The sequence below is a fragment of the Chiloscyllium plagiosum genome, chromosome 3 (genome assembly GCF_004010195.1).
Source record: "Chiloscyllium plagiosum isolate BGI_BamShark_2017 chromosome 3, ASM401019v2, whole genome shotgun sequence".
In the NCBI taxonomy this organism is placed as follows: domain Eukaryota; kingdom Metazoa; phylum Chordata; class Chondrichthyes; order Orectolobiformes; family Hemiscylliidae; genus Chiloscyllium; species Chiloscyllium plagiosum.
In genome coordinates, this window is record NC_057712.1 from 41,672,241 (window position 1) to 41,678,242 (window position 6,002).

Genomic DNA, 6,002 nt, shown 5'->3' on the forward strand with positions numbered 1-6,002 from the left:
TGTTTGTTTGTATTTTGTGTTGCAAAGGTTGCATGAGAATTGAATTTTTGGAGGTTTTTGAGCATGGTAAATTGAACCATTGGAGGGATGGAAGTGGGGACAGCAATCATAGATTTGCTCATCTAGCCACAAATTCCTATTTTTCTGAAATTGCTGAACAAAAATGTACCAAGATTCATCTAGTTCTCTTTCTGCATTACAGCCATCTAATACAATGATAATGTTGTTGTTGACAGTTTACGCCTGGTACTCTATTCTGTGTAAGGTCAGTGAAAAAGGTGGTGGGAAATTTTGGAAACCAGTGGCACAAAGCCAGACTTCATGTCTCCAATTACTCATACACTTTATCCCAAAATGTGACCATTCTGAAAGAAATATATCAAATGAATAAATAAATCCTAACCGCTCACAACTGTGTCTAGTAAATCTATTACTTAAATTGACCACTTCTTTGTTTCCATGCTGTACATCTCTGACTCCACAGTTCTAATAGTCTGTTTTATTCCTGTCATCGAATGCCTCTGTTGAGACTTGGATGAGAAACAATGTCACAATGTCATAGATGTACAGCACAGAAACGGATCTTTCGGTCTGACTTGTCCATGCTGACCAGATATTCCAACCTAATCTAGTCCCACTTGCCAGCACTTGGCCCATATCCCTCTAACCCCTTCCTATTTGTATGCCCATATAGATGCCTTTTAAATGTTGCAATTATACCAGCCTTCACCACTTCTTCTGGCAGCTCATTCCATACACGCACTACCCTCTGCGTGGAAAAGGTTTCCCCTTAGGTCCCTTTTATATCTTTCCCCCTCTCTTCCCCTACCCCGAAAGAAGACTTTGTTTATTTATCCTATCCAGGCCTCTCATGATTTTATAAACCTCATGATTTTATAAACCCCTCAGACTTCGATGTTGCAGGGAAAACAGCCCCAGCCTATTCAGCTTCTCCCTGTAGCTCAAATGCGCCAACCCTGGCAATATCCTTGTAAATCTTTTCTGACCCCTTTCAAGTTTCACAACATCCTTCTGATAGGAAGGAGATCAGAATTTGTTGGCAATCGCATTTTCTCGTCCTGCCAAATGCACAATTTTCAAATTGATTGGCTGTAACAACAAGCTGCACTTAAAAGTCTGCAATTTTTGTCCTTCCATTTTTCCACAAACCTCAATGAGTTCTGATTAGTGTGTCTGATTGATTGTCTCAGATACATTACTGGTTATATAAACATTGAAATGTTGTAAGACCAAAATCTCCTTAATTATCCAATATTTCTGCTGATGAATGCTCAATTTCTTGTACTGCAAAGCCATTCAAGTTAACTATCGATGTGAATGATGTGGGTGTCAGTGCTGTGCTTTTACAGGAAGATGACGAGAAGATAGACTATATAGGTATTCTGTCTTCTCTTCATCTTCCTGTAAAAGCACAGCACTGACACCCACATCACTTGCATTGATAGTTAACTTGAATGGCTTTGTGTAATTAAGTGTAGCTGATACTGGAGCAGTGGTTAACACAGCTTTCAGGCTGTTAAATGCCTTCTGACAGTCTGCTGTCCACTGAAACTCCTTGCCTTTAGCAATTCAGTGTGTGGAGCAACCATGCTACTAAATTTGGTATGAATTTCCAATAAAATCCAATCAATCCCAGGAATTGTAGCACTGTTCTTTTTGCTGATGGTATGGGAAACTCCCCAATTACTTTGTTTTTGCATTCCATGGGGCCATTTTTCCATGTCCAATAACATGGCCCAGGAAGGTGACTTGGGCTTTGGCAAATTCACTTGTAGGCTAAAATGCAGATGCTGGAAGTGTGGCACTGGAAAGGCACAGCAGGTCAGGTAGCATCTGAGGAGCAGAAGAATTGACATTTCAGGCATAAGCCCTTCATCAGGGATTCACTTTTAACCAGGTTTGTGGGATTAGATTAGATTCCCTACAGTGTGGAAACAGGCCCTTTGGCCCAACCAATCCATACCGACCCTCCGAAGAGTAATACCCCCAGATCCTTTTCCCTCTTGACTAATGCACCTAACATGGGCAATTTACCTGGCCTGCACATCTTTGGACTGTTGGAGGGAACCCACGCAGACACACGGAGAATGTGCAAACTCCGCACAGTCACCCGAGGCTGGAATCGAATCTGGGACCCTGGTGGGGCGAGGCAGCAGTGCTAGCCATCATGCCACCTCTTACAAAGCCTGTCTCCTGAAGTCAATCGAGTAATGCTGATAAATGTTGTAAATGTTCCTTCCATGTGTGACTAAAAATCACCAGGTCATCTATAAACAGAACAACCTCAATTTATCTGAATGAGACAGGCAGGGAGTATTTTGTTCGAAGGACTGATCCAATCGTAAACAAAGGAAGCCATACTGAACATAAAACACAAAGCATGTTTAGAGTTTTTATTTCATTCAATCAATAAAACGTGCACAAACACTGAATATTGCTTAACAATTCATGATATTTTACAAATAAAATCACTTTTTGTGTAAATAAAATTCATTGAGGTGGAGACCAAATTCTCAAGTATTCCTTAAGCACTCTATGTATTTCCAGGGGAGATTTGAGGATCTAACACTGTGCTCTATTGGAGAGTTTGTTTATATCTATGATTTTATGTGTTTGTTATTTAAGTGAACTAATCTTTGCATTCTGCAAATTGCAGCTTTTTAAATACTTTGTTTAGAAATATCTTGGTATTTTAGCAGCAGGAAGTAATACTACAGCAACATCCAGGCTACAGCGAGCAAATTGCATAAGTCCGGTTAAACTGGGAAGGATAAAACTCCCACCATCACATAAATATGGAAATCCCAGCATTAAACAAGGTCCCAAACAGCCTCTAAAATCACAACAGCATTTGTAAGTTTCCGTTGAACTCAGTGTTGCAATAGAAAGACAAACACCGCCTCATTCATGCGTTTGTTTTCTCTGCCATTTTGTTCATGAACAGCCTGGTAAGCTGACAGGAATAAAGCACTTACTTTTGCAAAGGGCTGTGTAACTAACCCTTATGTAAAAAATATCCAGTCGCTGTTGCTTGAGGTACTTGTATTTCTTTGTTTTTGCCAGTGTTTTCACATGTTCTTCAGTACAGGTAATCTGAATTCACCTTTAATCATTGTAAACAAAAGACGCGATCGCCACACCAGTGTCGGTAACACCTCTTTGATGTAACATTTTTTCGTGACCTTGAGATCTTGTTTGGATAATCCGAAATTTGGATAATTGATGTTCAGATAACCAAGATATACACAATTGGGTAATCCAGAAATGATCTTATTGGTTAGTCTCTGAAATGTGGCTGGCAAATTTTTCATACCAAATAACATGACTTTAAACTGATAGAGTCCATTCGATGTTATGAAAGCCGAAATTATCTTCGCTCTTTCGGATAAAGGTAACTGCCAGTATCCTCTAAGCAAGTGCAACTTAGAACTACAAGTTGTTTGTCCAACCTTTTCAACACAGTCTTCCAAACCCGGAATCAGATATGCAGTAGTCTTTGTAAATGCATTGACTGTGCGATAGTCCACACGTAATTGTTAGGCACCTTCTGGTTTTGGCACCATTACTATGAGTGAGCTCCAGTCACTGTAACTCACTTCGTCTTGGAGCATGTGTTCAATCTCCCTTTGAATCTGTGCCAACTTTAGAAGGTTATGCCTATAAGGATGTTGCTTAATCGGAACAGCATGCCCTATATATACATCATGCAAAATTAGATTAGCACTTCCCAGTTTATCTCCACATAACTCTCCATGCAATAGTAAGAACTCTTTCAGATTTGGATTTTCCTCTGAAGGTACTCAATAATTTATCTCAATTTTTGACAACTTCCTCATTGTCCAATGTAATTTGAGAAATATCCAGTTCACAATCCTCTGAACTTCGTTCTTCACTCTGTGCTGTAACCAATGACACATCCTCCATTTGTCTTCCTTCCCTGTCAAAATACCTTTTAAGCATATTCACATGACACATTCTGTGAGATTTCTTTCTGTCTAGCCTTATCAAATAGTTCATCTCACTCCTTTTGACTTAATATGGTCCACTGAAACTTGCTTTTAAAGTTCACCTATCATTGGATGTAACATTAACATCTTATCCATGATACAAAATTGTGAGTTTTTGTTGTCTGCTTTTTGTCTCATTGTATGCTGTGATACTTTTAGATGCTGTGTAGCCAACTGCCCCACTCTATTTAGTCATTCCCTAAATTTTGACACATAGTCAAAATATGTGGGCTTGATTTCTGACTTAGCAATTTCTCCTTAATCAATTTTAGTGATCCTCTCATGTCATACCCAAAAGCTATTTCAAATGGATTGAATTTGGTTGATTCATTTGGTGAATCTCTGATTGCAAAAAGTACAAATGGAATTCCCTTATCCCAATCATCTGGATAATCTTGACTATATGCCCTCAACATGGTCTTTAATGTCTGATGCCACCATTCTCGCGCTCCCTGTGATTCTGGATGGTGTGCAATTGATCTGAATTGTTTTACTCCTAAGCTGTCCATACATCCCTTGAATAATTTCAATGTGAAGTTTTACCCTTGATCTGATCATATGTCTGTGGGTAATCTGTATCTAGTGAAACATTTGAGTAACTCCTCTACAATCCTTTTAGCTGTGATATTGCATAATGGAATCTAGTGGACACATCCAATATTGTTAACAAATAATGATTCCCACATTTTGTTTTAGGCAAGGGACCTATGCAACCTCCAACCATAAGGGATGAATGCAGATTTCTCCAGCTTCCTCATTTCCCCTCCCCCCACCTTATCTCAGTCCCAACCCTCGGACTCAGCACCGCCTTCTTGACCTGCAATCTTCTTCCCGACCTCTCCGCACCCACCCCTTCTCCGGCCTATCACCCCCACCTTAACCTCCTTCCACCTATTGCATTTCCAATGCCCCTCCTCCAAATCCCTCCTCCCTACCTTTTATCTTAGCCTGCTTGGGACACCCTCCTCAATCCTGAAGAAAGGCTTCTGCCCAAAACGTCGATTCTCCTGATCCTTGGATGCTGCCTGACCTGCTGCGCTTTTCCAGCAATACATTTTTCAGCTCTGATCTCCAGCATCTGCAGTCCTCACTTTCTCCTAGGGGGCCTATGCAATCAATTAAGACTCTTGTAAAAGGTTCCTCAAATGCAGGAATAGGTCTTAAAGGTGTGGGTTTTATTACTGCCTATGGATTTCCAGTTACCTGACATATTTGACATGTTTGGCAAAATTCCTCTACATCCTTATGCAGTCCAGGTCAGTAAAATGTTTTTATATTTTAGCTTGAGTTTTTCTCACCGTTAAATGATACCCTACTGGTAGTTCATGTGCCTCCTTTCTAAAATCCACTGGCAATATGACTTGATGAACTTTTGCCCATTTTTCATCCGCCTGAGTATGTGATGCTCTCCATTTCCTCATTAAGACATAATTTTTAAGATAGTAGCACACCAGGGTACACCTAGATTCTTCTTCTGTGTCTGCTTTTTGATACAATTGGTTTTATTTCTCCTCTTTCTGCTGTAATTCAGTTAATTTATCTGAACTAAAGATGTCTGTTTTGTCATCTATCTGCTCCTGGTTTATGTCAACCATTTGATCAAACAGGGTCTCTGCTAATTCCACTTCAACTTTCTTATCTGTACTCTCTGATTTCTCCTGTTTCAACTGGTGACGTTGTGACCTCATTACCACACAGTCAGGAAAACTCCCAGGATATGTGTCCTGCAATAGTTCAGTAGCTATAGATTCCACTGGCTTTTCAACCACAGTAGGCAGCATTCTTACCTGTTAACCAACGGTATCATTAACAAATTATATTCTTGTAGATGAGAGTTTGTCTAGTACTTCTACACGACATCTCCACTCTTCATTGAACATTCTAACCTCACTCTACATAATTGAGAGCTTCTTGTCTCACTATGAATTCCCATTACTAGCACTTTTTCTGGCAATAATCCTTCAGAGGTACTTG